This window comes from Lissotriton vulgaris, chromosome 2_1, assembly GCF_964263255.1.
Source record: "Lissotriton vulgaris chromosome 2_1, aLisVul1.2, whole genome shotgun sequence".
NCBI lineage: Eukaryota > Metazoa > Chordata > Amphibia > Caudata > Salamandridae > Lissotriton > Lissotriton vulgaris.
In genome coordinates, this window is record NC_141687.1 from 997,492,866 (window position 1) to 997,508,447 (window position 15,582).

The 15,582-nt window shown below is 44.2% G+C and overlaps 1 protein-coding gene across 1 annotated transcript in view; it reads left to right on the forward strand.

Annotated features, from left to right (window-relative positions):
- The window catches only part of GALNT3 (polypeptide N-acetylgalactosaminyltransferase 3), a 465,357-nt gene that overhangs the window by 206,962 nt on the left and 242,813 nt on the right, over window positions 1-15,582 (forward strand). The gene's annotated exons all lie outside the window — the stretch shown is intronic.

Consider the following 15,582-nt stretch of genomic DNA (forward strand, 5'->3'; position numbering starts at 1 on the left):
TGCTGCTTTTTCTGGTTTCCTTTCTCCTTTGTTGGGACAATTGGGTATGTCTCCGGTTAGTGAGCGTAGACAATCACGTAGTCAGTTGCCTGATACAAATGAACGTACAGTTTTGGATCATTTGGCGTGTAAGTGGATTACGTACGCTTCTCAGTATGATCTTGAGGGTGTTATGGATGTCTTCCTTCAATGGGAAGCACCAAAGCAGCGGTACGTCTTTGAGATGATGTGTGTGTTCCTCCCATGAACAATGGGTTGAGGAAGTAGGTAAAGCTCCTGATGAGTTCTATCGAATACGTTTTGAATTTGCGAAAGGGACCGTTGTGGGTCCGAGTGATGTTGGAAGAGCAGTTGCGACTATCTTGTCGTTTCGTAGCGACACTCCTTCTGAGCGATAGTTTGAACCTGAGTCGTCAGTTAGGAGACAAGTGCGTCAATATTCGATGCGTGAGGTTCCTCCAGTTTGGAGACCTGCTGATCCTAATGCTAATCCAGCTGTTGTTGCACACGTTCAGCGAGTATGGGTACATGTTCCTTGGAAGCGTGTTGAAGTTTTGGCAATCAACCCGTCTTTACCTGATCCGCGCAAAAATCCAGCAGGATGTTACAAAGAGCTCACTCAGACTGTGGGTTTGTGCATCATGAATTTAGCAGACATAGATATGTTGTTTGGAAATGTTGTCCCACAGCCCATTTGGAGTACGATTCGACATACGGATCATGACCAAGAATTGGGTGATACATGGGTTAATATTAGTGCTGCGAATGATAGACAGGTTGGAGGTGCTAAGCCTGAAGATCTCATTACTCAACTCCCTGGTATGATAATTAATTATATGAAGACTTTGATGCCTGAAGTGCGTGTTAATTGGGACAAGTTGTCTGCTTGTAAGCAGAAGAAAGACGAGACGGTGTCTGACTTTTTCACGCGGTTTGAAGAGACCTTTGTGGATCATAGTGGTCAGGATATGGCTACTGAGGGTGGCCAGAGATTGTTCGTCGACAAATTCGTACATAATCTTCTTCCCGAATTGTGCACTAAGTTGAAAGATTCTGAGAGTGCTTGGGCTGTTTCCACGTCAGCGCAGATTTTAGCTACAGCCCAGTACTACGAAAATAGGCGGAAAGATGAGTTAGAGAAAGCGGATAAGAAGACTAAGGAATTGAAGACTAAAGTTCTTCTGCAACAAGCTTATCCACCCCGTCCTAATAATCAACGCGATTATCAGCAGAATCAGCAATATTCGAGAAACTCTCAAAGGAACGAGTCTTCTCGACAGCGTTTTCCATATGGGCCTAATCAGTGTGCGTATTGTAAAGAAGAGGGCCATTTTAAGAATAGTTGTCCGGTTTTGTTACAACGCACAAATGGTGCTTCTGGTGTAAGAGGTCGAGGTGCTCAACAAGCGGCTAGAGGTAGAGGTCGAGGACAGAATGGACGTTCTTTGCCTCCACAGAATTCAATGAACAGTTTTGATCAACAGCAGGGTTCCTCTGGTAGGACAGCACAGTACTATACGGATGATTATTAGGTCGAAGGTGAGGATATGGATGGTAATGATTGCTAGGACAGCCATGGACAAAGAGAGGGAGTTGTTTCAGTTCCAGTAGATCAGAGTGGACCTTATGTTGAAGTGATTGCATCAGGTGTGCCAGAGCCTTTTCTGTTAGATACTGGTGCTACGAAGAGTTCTATAATACACTCTAAACTCCCTGGCGCACCTTTGTCCGGCTTTGAGAACGTTTCTGTAGGTTTTTCTGGCGCCCCGGTTACAAATCCGATTTGTGCTCCGTTGTCTCTTTCTGTTGGACCTCGTAAGTTTGAAGCACCCCTCATTTTGACTACAGGTTGTGGTGAGAACTTGTTGGGATTGGATTTATTGAAGAGATTGTATGCCACGTTGTATTGTTCTCCGTCAGGAGTACATCTTACGTTGGGTGAGAGAGTGATCTCTCCAATGTACATATCGAAAGACAGACTTCCACCTGAATTGTCTTCTTTACCAGATTCGTTGTGGGCTGTTGGTCCGAATTATGTAGGTCTTTTAGAGATTCCTCCATATGTTGTGACGCTGAAGGCGAATGCTAGGTTACCGCGCATTCCACAGTACCGTACTTAGAGTGATGGCGAGCGAGCACTTTTGGCGATTATCGATGATCTGATCGAAAAGGGTGTGATTGAGGAAACGAGAGGTAATGTGTGTAATAGCCCCATTTTGCCTGTTCTGAAGAGAACAGATTCTTCACAGCCTTCTGTATATAGGTTTGTGATCGATCTTCGTGAAGGGAACAAGGTTGTTGTTCCACAGTTTCCTGTTGTACCTGATATTACTGCTTTGTTGACTCTTATTCCGGCTACAGCCACATGGTTTTCGGTGATTGACTTGAAGAATGCTTTCTTCAGCATCCCGATTGCCGTGGAAAGTAGAGATATCTTTGGATTCTCTTTAGGAGGACAAAGTTTCCGCTTTAAGCGCGCTCCTCAAGGCTATTGCGAGAGTCCATCGATCTATAGTAAAGCTTTGAAAACACAACTTGATCTGTTGGTTTTACCTGATGGTGCTGCCCTTATTCAATATGTTGATGATTTGCTAGTCGCCGCTGACAATGAAGAGATTTGTAGGGAATCCACCTTGTCGTTGATACGCCACTTGTCTGATTTTCATCACAAAGTTTCTCTCTCCAAGTTGCAATATTGTCGACAAGAAGTAACCTACTTAGGTCACATCTTATCGAAGGAGGGAAGGAAACTGACCCCAGAAAGAATTCAAGCTATTGAGAAAATGAGTGTTCCTACAACACACAGAGAAGTACGTGCGTTTTTGGGTATTACGTTGTACTCTAGACAGTGGATCCCTAATTTTTCTTTGTTGGCGAAGCCTTTGCTAGCTCTTACTGTTAAGGATACTCCGAATCCTATTCCTTGGACTTACGAATGTCAGAAAAGCTTTTCCGAATTACGCAATGCGTTGTGTTCGGCTCCTGTGTTGGGTACTCCCGACTACAGTAAGCCTTTCACATTCTATGTCCACGAGAGAGAGGGATGTGCATTGTCAGTGTTGACTCAGCAGTTTGGCGATAAGCAACGTCCATGTGCGTACTTTTTGTCGACTTTAGATCCGGTAGCTAGAGCGTTACCGAGTTGCTTGAGAGCTACAGCGGCAGCGACTGTTTCAATTCGACAGTCTGCTGGTTTGGTTATGGACAACACGTTAATCGTAATGGTTCCACATGCAGTGGATATCTTGTTGAACCGTACCAAGACACAGCACTTAACTAGTGCTCGGTTGTCGGGTTACGAGTTGACCTTGTTAGCGAGTCATGTGCACATTAAAAAATGCAACAGGTTGAATCCAGCCACGTTGATGCCAATTTCAGTTGAGACAGATGATAGTGAAGAACAAAATGATTGCTTTCTGAGAACTGAGGAAGAAACGAAAGGAAGAATAGACCTTAGGGATACTCCTCTTCCAGAATGTGATGGTACTTTGCGGGTTGATGGTTCGTGTTTTAAGTTGCCGAATGGTGATACGACTGTGGCATATGCTGTTACGACTTTGCATACGGTTGTTGAAGCTGAACTTATACCATATAATTCAGCGCAAGCAGCAGAGTTGATTGCATTAACGAGAGCATTTGTGTTGGTGAAAAGAAAACGAGTGAATGTGTATTCTGACAGCCAGTATGCGTTTGGTGTGGCTCATAGCTTTGGACGTTTGTGGCGTGAACGTGGGTTCTTGACTTCGCATGGAACGAAGATCCAACATGGGCAGTTGGTGAATGAACTTCTTGAATCACTTACTTTGCCGTTGCAAGTAGCGATTGTGAAATGCAGTGCCCATAAGAAAGTTACGGATGATGTTGGTCGCGGAAATGCGTTTGCGGATGAATTTGCGAAAGAAACTGCGAGAAATGTGATGAGCCGAATGTATGATGCAGGTCAGGCGAGATGGGTTCCAGAGAAATGTATGTGTGAAGATACGTTTGAAAGTGTGAAATCCATCCAAGCTGAAGCTACAGAGAAAGAGTTGAATGACTGGAGAGAAAGTAAGGGTAGATTGGATTCGAATGGTTGTTGGACTGATTTGTCCGAGCATCAAAGATGGTTGTTGCCTGAAGCGTATGTGCTTCCAGTTGTTACAATGGCTCATGGGATGGCACATATCAGCGTGAAAGGGATTTGTAAGTTGTTGGCTCCGGTTTGGCAGAATGTGGGAATTCCCAAATGTGCCAGGAATTTTGTTAAGAACTGTATGGTGTGTTTGATGTACAATCCTGGTAAGGGAACTCCAACACCAGCTGGTCATTTTGCTCCTCCTACGTATCCGTTCGAGGCTTTGCAGCTAGATTTCATCCACATGGAGAGGTGCAACAACCTGAAATATGTTTTGGTGGTTGTTTGCTCCTTTTCTAGATGGGTGGAAGCTTACCATTTGAAGGACAATACTGCCTTGTCCACAGCGAAAGCCCTAATCAAAGAATTTTTCCCGAGGTTTGGTTTGCCGAGAATTATCTGGAGTGACAATGGGAGTGAATTTGTGGGTCAAGCAATGCAGAGAGTATGTGAGGGATTAGGAATTCGGCAGAAGTTCCACGCTGCAAATCACCCCCAATCAGCTGGTTTAGTAGAGTGCTATAATGGCACTTTGAAGTTAAAAGTAGCCAAAATCCAAGCGAGCACTGGTTTACAGCGGCCAGATGCTATGCCTTTAGCGCTCCTGTCCACAAGAATGACTGTGCATTCGTGAATGGGTTTGAGTCCGTATGAGGTTGTGATTGGTCGCCCGGCGAATATTTGGGGCGTACCAAGACCAACAAAGTTTAGTGACCTCGAGTATCCTGTGTTGCTTGATTACTTGCATGAACTGACGGCTAAACTGCGTGTTTTACACCAACAGGTTCATGAAAGTTTGCCACGAACTTCTGAGGATCCAGGTCACGCCATCAAACCCGGTGACTGGGTTCTCACTAAAAACTTCCAGCGGAACAAGAATGATCATCCCCATTGGACAGGACCACATCTAGTCCTCCTGCTACACGTTCTGCAGTTCGAGTGCAAGGCAAGAAACACTGGATCCACGGCGTACATTGCAAGCGGGCACCATTGCCCTTACCGTACGACCGGTGGGTCCAGGAAGGACTCCCAGACTCTGAAACAGAAACTGTGCCACGATTTTTGCCATTCAGCGATGCCCGTCTGATTGGAACAAACTCTGAGAAAGAAAGTGACGATCTCTTGCAAGAAGCTGTGCCTCCTTTGAATCGATTGAATACTACTGAGCCTGAACTCTTGTTCAAAGATCAAACATTGCCTGGAAAAGATCGTTATAATTTGCGACCAAGAGTCGTGGGACTAATAAAAAACAAATGAAGTTTTTTTTGTATGATTTTTCTGTTTGCAGGTTATCTCTCCACCGAGGATCTACTCATTTTTGTTTTTCGAACCGCCATCCGGGTTCAGCTGTAGGGACGCGGTGCCAAGTCTTTGGAGTGCAAGCCTGAGACACTAGGTCGAAGGTTCTGGTTGGCCTAAGGGAGTTGCCCTGGGTTGACAGAGGCATTCCTTAGCATAAAACACCCTACCATCGCGAGCAGCATATTTAGTTAGGATGGATTGCTTAGAGTTGGAGAGACCTGTAAGGACAATGAATTTTAAGAATACGATATGCAAGCTAATCACACAGAAAAGATTTTTAATACCATGTTTGTTTTTGCTATTGAGTTTAATGATATTTTTAATTGGTTATGTGACATTCTCTTTTAAAGTGACGTTTATTCCTACTGTGCAACCTACACCTACACCTACTATTTCTTCTCATTCTTTTCATCCTTTTCCTGAACATGAGGTAGTTAGACGACTGGAATTTGCCAATAATTCCTTTATTCAGCTTTTACACCAACACCAGTTAGTGATGAATACAACGAATTGTTGGATTTGTGGTCTAATGCCCCATACGACCGATAAAGGTATTCCGTACTTGGTTTTGCCTTTTAGCTTAAATGGTTCTATTTGGGCTTATAGAACGATGTTTATCTATGCCCATAGTGTCTATCCCCTACGTTCACCGAAAGACAATCCGAAGAATAGTGCTGAAGCTAGAGGTATAGTCGACATGGTTAAAGGGACTAATGCAGTTGAAACTATTCCGAAAGATGAGAAGCAACCATATAGTGGTTGGGACGTTACTGGATATGGAGTTAGTCTGAGTGTTAACCAGCGAGCTAAAAGTTCTCCACCGATTTGGATAGTGCCCCATCAGGGTCGCTATTGTCTGCAGGGTAATGGCAAGAATCCGAGAGTTCAGCTAGGGAAGAGCGGTTGTACTGACACCTACGTATTTACGTCTCAGACTTCCCCAGCATTCCTAGCTGCTAAGGGTACTTACTTTGTCTGCTACGACAAAGCATATACATGGTTGCCCCCCGACTTTTCGGGCACATGTTTTGTTTCCTTCCTGTTGCCTCCCACTTTTACAGCTGTGGCAGATTACCATAAGACGAGAGTTGCTAGAGGTGTCTTCAGTCAGGAAGACACTGCAGGGCAAGAGTTGGGAGATTTCTTTAAGGGTTTTCTGCCGTTCTGGGGACCGATGGCTAACAGCAGGAATATTCGCCAGTTGACAAGAGTGGTTGAGTCCACCATAGTCGAAACTGCCGGTGCCCTTAGTAACTTGACTACTGAGCTCCAGTCGGATAGACTTATGACACTCCAGAATAGAGTTGCTCTTGATGTCATACTTGCAGACTGAGGTGGAGTATATAAACTGATTCAACCGAGCTGCTGCGTTTTCATTCCAGACAACGCTCTGTCAGTCTTCCAGGCCATTTCCAAGCTACATAAGATCTCCGATTCTATCCACTTGGATAAAGGAGATTGGTCGTTGATGGTTATGGGAATTGATATCCACTTGGGAATGGAAGATTTTGATGGTCATTGGGATGGTCTTAGCTATCCTTTTCCTGTTCTGTCTCTGTGTACAGTGTGCTCCTGCTATTTGTGGGCTTTGTGCTACTTCGTGTACAAGGAGACCTGTCCAGAGAGAGGTACTAAGTACTAGGATGATGCTACAGCAACATATTAATGATTTGATGAATATAGATCCAGATTCAGACTGACATGAGTTTGGGTTTGTTGCCTATGTAAGGGCAAAAGGAGGTCTGTAGTTCCGTAGTTTGAGGGTCTGGTTTGGTGGTTCCGAACCCGTTCAATAAAGGTCGTCGGAAATAGACGATTTTGGTGTGAGCAAACCGCAAATTACGAGTGCGGTATGTACGAGTGTTTTCGCATTAATTGATCAATGAGAATACTATGTATTTAGGGATTTCGTTTGAACCTTCGGGTTCCATTTTGTGTGTGGCAGCCATTTTGTGTGGTTGCCCTCACATAGGCCGATGACTACGGCTGAACAAGTCTTTGGGACACGTACACCTTAGCTGACTTCTGAATGACCTGGCCGAACTAACTCCCTTGCCCGAGGCTGACCTCGCTGAGCCAGTTCCTTGTTAAGCAGCTGGTCAGATAAAGATCAAAGAGCAGGACGTGCCGGAGTTTACAGTACACTGCACCCACCTTTCTATCTTGCTTCCAAATCTGTTTCTGCTCCTTCCTTTACGACATGATTACTGATTTGGGTTGAGGTTTTATGATGGGTTTGTCCGGCCTGACCGAACAAGAAATTGGAATTTGCTTGGTCATTTCCGGTGGGCTGGACAACGGAAAGTGGGATTGTCATCATGCGATATGTTTGAAATGTCACCATGTGATTGGCTAGTTTGTATGTCACAGATGCCACCTTTGGAATGTGATTTTTGGCATAAAAGACCATGCTCCGCTCATTGAATTTGTGCAGTCTCTAGCGAACCACCCGTGTTGTGCTTCGTAGACCTCTGTTCCTGGTTGCAGCCAATAAACTTTGGTCTTTGACGTCATCAAGAAGCGTCCCGTGTCTCTGTTTGCCGAGGCAGGGGAAGTCGAAGGCATCTGGCGTTTTCCCTGGCGCCGCTAGGTTCTAAAACCTGGTCCTTCACTGACATTGTTTCCCCGAGCACTGATGAAATGCCCATGGTGACTCCCCAAGCATCCAACGATATCCTTTAACCCCTCCCCTGCAGGTGACGGAACCACTCGGTCATCAGCCGCGGTCGCGCTGTGCTGATGACGGAGCGGTTCCGTCACGGCCCGCTCGGCACGCCTGTGCGGTGCGGATTCTGCGCCTGCGCTGAGCGTTCCATTGAGAAGGCGGGGCCATGACGGAACCTCTCTGTCATGAGCACAGCGCGACCGCGGCTGGTGACGGAGCGGTTCCGTCACCAGCATGGGCGCGCCGCGTGCCCCCCCCCCCCCCCTTAGCACTGCGGCGGAATAGCCGCCGCAGTGATGGGGTTAACACAGTGCATCTTTGACTATGCGTGTTTTATTTGCTTGATATTACCTTTTCATTCAAATGTCATTTGTGGTATGTTTACCGACTTAACTGTCTTTGTTATTGTGTTCTAAATCTTTTGTGTGCTCTCCATGCTGTCCTGGTATATTTAGGTTCCTAACTTAATTTACCGTTGTTGGCACCGATCTGAAAACGTTGTATTACACTGCCAACTACACTGAGTGACGCATTACTTATCTGGTTGCCTAAACTGGAAACCGATACACTTGCTCTGGAGTCCTACAGACCCCTTGCACAGTTAAATACCGATTACTAAATCCCGGCAAAGATTTGTATGGATTGCCCGGCCCCATTAGTTCCACAGTTGGTGCACCAAAATAGTTTTGTACCTGCCAGAAAAACCTCTCTGAATCTATGCCATTTCTTCCGGGCACTTGCACATGCCCCACAGCAGTATCCTCATTCGGGTTGCCTTGTTTTGAATTACACAAAGCTTTTGATTCCCTTGAATGGCCCTTCTACTTTGAGGTACTTGCATGGTACAGAATATGACCCGCTTCTTCCAACTGGTTAAATTACTGTACACCAATCCCACGGCCAGAGTTAAATTTGGATGTCATGTCTCAGATCCCATAGCGATACAAAAGAACACCTGCCAGGGATGCCCATTGCCCCTCCTCTTGTTTTCTTCGGCACTAGAACCTTTGGCAAATATTTTGCTTACCTAGGGCCAACATTGGCAGATGCCCCTGGGAAACGGTACACACTCAGTCTCCCTTTACACAGATGTTGCTTTACCTTAACAATGTTAGTTCCAGAACTCATAATATTTAAATATTGCTAGTGGACTTTGCTGCAATTTCCGGGCTCTGAGTTAACAGCAATAAATCTGGTTCCTGCTGTCACTGCGTTGCAGGCACGTTTCATTCTGGCGAACTCTGCCACTATCAAAGGCAGGAAGGTGGTGATTTTGCAAATACTCATTACTTTGTCAACCTTCCTCTCTTTATGCACCGGCCTACTTGCGTTCTGTGGAACTTCTGATGGGTAATCTTATCTGGCACAATACACGTCACAGAGCGGCGCTTCTCAAACCTTGAAAATTATTATCTGGCTGGCCTTCCAATTACAGTGAGTGGCACGCTGGTTTGCGGGTTACAGTCTAGCAGATACAGGATGCTCCTTAACCATTGGGACTTGGATTAGTTACTTAACATTTTCCATTCCTTTTGTTAGGGCATCACTGCAGAGTACATCTCTCCTCCAGGTTGCTTATTGATGGTTTCGTAGGGCCCTATTTATTACTCGAACACTTCAACCTCACGCCCCAGAATTACCACTCCTGGGTATGGCACGTGTCTACTTCCTTTAGGGAATTAACGCCATGGCATGTGGCAGGATTACACTGTTTGGGTGACTTATATTGTGATCGAATCCTCCTATCCATAGCGGACCTATTGAGCGACTTTGAACTTCCGGGCCAATTTCTGTTGCACGTTTCTTTTATTGGAGTGCTAAGCTAGTCATGGACTGTACAAAAGGGGGTGGTGATGGACGGAGCATCTGAATCAATCAAACAGTCATACCCAGTCAAGAGATCTGGGTTTAATCCATCACCGTTCTTTAGCCCACTCTGCCCTCCCAGTTCAGACATGGCTATATGCAAATCAGTCTGACCCTGTGCCTCATGGGAACAGTCCAGCCCGAACTGCCAAGCCATGTCTTCCCTGGAACGGAAACAAGCTTCCGAGGACCGGTTTCTGGCATTCCAGCCGTCTTCAGCCCGGCTTGCTTGAATCCAGTGGCAAAGGGAGCAAGGGACTCACGTCTGAGCATACCCTGCCACACTTATGGCGGCCAAAAGCGGTACAAAAGGGGGTGGTGATGGACGGAGCATCTGAATCAATCAAACACTCACACCCAGTCAAGAGATCTGGGTTTAATACATCACCGTTCTTTAGCCCACTCTGCCACCCCAGTTCAGACATGGCTATATGCAAATCAGTCTGACCCTGTGCCTCATGGGAACAGTCCCGCCCGAACTGCCAAGCCATGTCTTCCCTGGACCGGAAACAAGCTTCCGAGGACCGGTTTTTGGCATTCCAGCCGTCTTCAGCCCGGCTTGCTTGAATCCAGTGGCAAAGTGAGCAAGGGACTCACGTCTGAGCATACCCTGCCACACTTATGGCGGCCAAAAGCGGTACAAAAGGGGGTGGTGATGGATGGAGCATCTGAATCAATCAAACACTCACACCCAGTCAAGAGATCTGGGTTTAATCCATCACCGTTCTTTAGCCCACTCTGCCACCCCAGTTCAGACATGGCTATATGCAAATAAGTCTGACCCTGTGCCTCATGGGAACAGTCCCGCCCGAACTGCCAAGCCATGTCTTCCCTGGACCGGAAACAAGCTTCCGAGGACCGGTTTCTGGCATTCCAGCCGTCTTCAGCCCGGCTTGCTTGAATCCAGTGGCAAAGTGAGCAAGGGACTCACGTCTGAGCATACCCTGCCACACTTATGGCGGCCAAAAGCGGTACAAAAGGGGGTGGTGATGGATGGAGCATCTGAATCAATCAAACACTCACACCCAGTCAAGAGTTCTGGGTTTAATCCATCACCGTTCTTTAGCCCACTCTGCCACCCCAGTTCAGACATGGCTATATGCAAATTAGTCTGACCCTGTGCCTCATGGGAACAGTCTAGCCCGAACTGCCAAGCCATGTCTTCCCTGGACCGGAAACAAGCTTCCGAGGACCGGTTTCTGGCATTCCATCCGTCTTCAGCCCGGCTTGCTTGAATTGAGTGAGTGTTTGATTGATTCAGATGCTCTGTCCATCAGCACCCCCTTTTGTACAAGCTAGTCATGGAGAGAGGTACAACTGGAACCCTCACAACACCTTGCTATTCAATACCTGCATATCTTAGGCACGGGTAGCCATCAGACCAGGTGACTGGCTGGTGCCTTACTCACGCATACGGCCGTTCCCTTCACCTCACTGAGTGGACAGTGGGAGGCAGATCTTGGAGGGCTTGTACAGATAGCGAGAGGCAAACTATCTTAACTTACCATTCCTTGGTGTCCCGAAATGCCTGTTTTAAATTAATGTAATTCTATACCATACACAGAACTTCTTTAACTCCCAGCACGATAAACCATTGATTTCATCAGGGATGTTACTGGACAATCGACACGCTGTGCCGGCACATTTTCTGAATTGCACTTAGGAAGTATGCATGTTTTGGGACTCGGCCGTTGCCCCAAAAAATACAGAGCAGCAATACAGTTCGCAGACCCAGCCCTTCTTTTGGTAAAATGGTTGATCTCCCGTAAATATAAAGCAGCGACCCCTCGTCCGCCTTGGCGTGGATTCTATCCATGTTGGCGTGGGCTTGGGTGGAGAGCGCATTACTGCACAGGGAAGAGGTGAAAGGTCTCCGTGAATATATCCCATTTCTGAGACATGGGATGCACTCTTGGGGAATCTACGCGAAGATAACCACCTACTCAACCCTCTCTTGAGAACTCCAAGTATATATATCCTGTCCCCCTCCCCCTCGCCACCCTGAAATACATATATGTAATGGCGAATGTGACCCTATCACTGCTTACAGTTGATTTGTGAAACCCCAGTGGTGTCCTCAGGATCTGGTTTTTCTAACTTTTCGTTCTGTCACCTTGAGTGAGTGTATGCTCATTTAATATATTGTTTTCCTTTATTTCATTTGTGTTAGTTTAGTATAATTTTTGTCAAACATCTTAGCTAGTATCTCTGCATTGCACCAGACCTCCTTCATATATATCTTGGTTTACATTTGATATATTCACTAATGCTTTTGATGCGGTCCCAACCATCATTAGCATGCAGGCACGTATCCTTTGATATGAGATGTAACATGTCGCCGTGCTTTGTATGCATGCTATTTTGGACACCCGAAATGTATAACAATTACATGTAGGACAGGTGTTGTGTTCTAACCGAACAGTTTTAATCCAAAGTTAGTCGCTTGCTGTGTTACGCAGACTGCAGGCAGAATACTTTTTGTCATTTTTACCACCTCAAAATGTATTGCTAATTAATGTAAACATTTACAAATGTGGTGGAAGGCTCCAAAACCTGATGGCCAGCTCATCAAACGAATACCTGAAAAGGATCAGCCAAAGTAGCTAGAAGCTGAAGGGGGTGATCCAAAGCCTCTTTCTGTATACTGTTCTGATATGAGATCTGGTAGACAACTAAAGAATTCTGTCGCCATATGAAAGCACTAATGTCCAAACAGATACATGAGCCAAGAATTTAGTGGAGCCACTTAAGTCTATATAACCAACCTAACATTCATACCTCCCTGTGATGCCCTGATCCTACAATCTATCACTCCCACACTGTCCAAAATGTTCTTGCTCTGCACTAACATTAGTTTCCAAGTATTCTAAGCATCCCTAGCAAAGTTCTTTTTTTTAATTTTTTTTAATTTTTTTTTAATTTTATTTAATTGGTTGACTGCATAAATACATGATAAGTCATAAATGCATCAAAATACAAATAGAGAATGGCTTATTTCATTCAGAACAAAAACCATAATATCCTTTATATACAAAACATCCGTAATGATAATAAAAAAAAAGATAATAAAAATTGTGATCTCATTGAAATTAGATGGCATTCTCAATCTTCATAGTAATCTGAAAAAGCCCCCCAAATTTTCAGTCCGATTTTTTTCCTTTTCCTAGACCCAGAAACAGAAAAGAGGCCCCACTCCAATTTATATAACTTATACATTCGTGCTCGCCATTGCTGAAATAGTGGTGGTTTTTCCTGAAGCCACTCTGTGGCAATACATAATCGTACTACAGTCATAGTAAAAAAAAAAAAAATAACGAAAACGATATAGTCCATCAGCAGGGTTGTCATTAGGAATTTTCCCCAGCATCAACATAGAGGGAGTGATCGTCAGGCGAACATTGAGCACTAAAGACATACATTTTTCAATATGTTCTATAAACCCCATCAATCTAGGACAAGAAAGGAAAATATGTAGGCTATTTGCATGATCGGCTTTACACCGAAAACATTTTCCATCAAAACCCTCTCCCCATTTTGACATTCGTTGTGGTGTGTAATATAAATCAAATAGGGTTTTGAAAAACTGTGCCTTTAAATTAGCTGACATTAAAACTTCTTTGGAGAGCAAAATGAGATCTTCCACATCAACCTCAGTATCCCCTAAAGTATTAACCCATTTTCCCCTTATTCTCTCCAAATCGTCTGGTTTCTCCTCCACAAGCATTCTGTGCAAAGTACCAATCTTGACCTGGCGACCTATTCCCTCAACAACTTAGTGCTTTTGTAAGCTTAATTTTTGTCTCATAAGAAAATCCCTAATTTGTAGAAATTTAAAAAAATAGCTTCTGGGTAGGCGAAACTGCTCACTTAATTCCACAAATGATTTGCATTTGCCATCCGCCAAATAAAAATCCCCCAACCATGTCACCCCCTTTTTTTGCCATTTCAAGGCCATTCCATCCAAAAATATAGTAGGCCATAATCTTGATGCGGTAAAGGGAGTGTAATACGCCAACTTCCCAATACCAATGCTACAAGTCATCCTTTTCCAAGCCTTATAGGCTCCTATCAATACTTTGAATCGGGTCTGCTTGTATTAACTACCATCTATTTCAATAAAAAAACATTGTCTCGCATGTGGCCCGTCAAAATCTCAAATATTGATGGGTGATTGTACACAAGTTCCGTTGATTCCCCTGTAGTCAACACTCTCATTCTTAATAAAAAACAAACTATATAATAAAGAAAAAAATCAGGTACTCCTAACCCTCCCCTTTCAAATGGTAGCATCAAAAATGTCATAGCCCGTCTTGGTTTCCCAGGGCTCCAAATGAATTTTCCACATAGTGATTGTAAAGCCTGTAATTTGGGTTTTGGAAATTCCAAGGGTATTGACTGGAACAAATAGAGCACTTTAGGTAAAACATTCATTTTTATAACATTAGTCCGTCCAATGATAGTCCAGAATAAACGTTCCCATCTCTCAAGAGAAACCTTAATTTGATCATATACATTATTCCAGTTCACATCAACCAGTTCGGTCATATTCATTTTGATCAATATCCCAAGGTAAGTAACCTCCCCGACCACTCTCTCATCCTCCCAGGTTATGGCTTCTGAACATAAAATCTGAGTCTTTGATGCATTAAGTTTATAACCAGTTATAGTTCCGAATTCTTTCGCTAGCCTCTCAATCTCTAGAATAGCAGTGTCTGCTCTGTCTGTAACCACCACAATATCATCCGCATAAGCGAACACAGAAAAACAAAAATCAGATACTATAAAGGGAGGAATTAAGGGATTCTGACTTAATTGTTCTATAAACGGGTTGATGTATAAAGCAAATAGTAACAGAGAGAATGGACAGCCTTGGCGAGTCCCTCTAGTAATGTTTAAAGAATCAGAGAGCGCTCCCAAGGCCGAAATTTTAGCAGTAGGTTTAACGTATAAAGATTTAATACCATTAATGTATTTCTGTCCACAGCCCTTTTAGCCATTAACGTCCACAAGTAATCCCAACACACACGGTCAAACGCTTTTTCTGCATCTAACACAAAAAGCGCTAACTTCTGTTTATTTACAGCCGCCATATCAAACAATGTAATTACTTTATTGATATGATCCACAGTTCCTCTTTTAGGGATAAACCCATGTTGATATGGAGAAACTGGGGATGATACAACTTTGGATAATCGATTGGCCAAAATCTTTGAATAAATCTTATTATCCACATTCAATAAAGATATTGGACGATAAGATCCAACTTATTGGACGATAAGATCCAACCCCTAGCAAAGTTCTTGTTACAAAGAGGAATGTTCCAAGGTCCACTGGTCCAGAATGACTACATAAGAAAGTGCCAGAGAGAACCAGACTGAACAGACTAAATGCCACTATGGCAAGAAAAAGTAATTATGCAGTTAATGCAGCACATTTTGTGATAGTATTTTATTATTTTGTAATGCAGCATATTTTGTGATAGTCATTCATTGTTTTGACATTTTTACCAATTTCCACTGTCTAGTTAAATGTTTAAGCTCATTAGTACCAGTTTAGCACCAAAATACAGCAATAAGAAACTGGAATGTTACCAGGCAACCTTTGTGAAGTGCCTTATACTGCACAGCAATACATT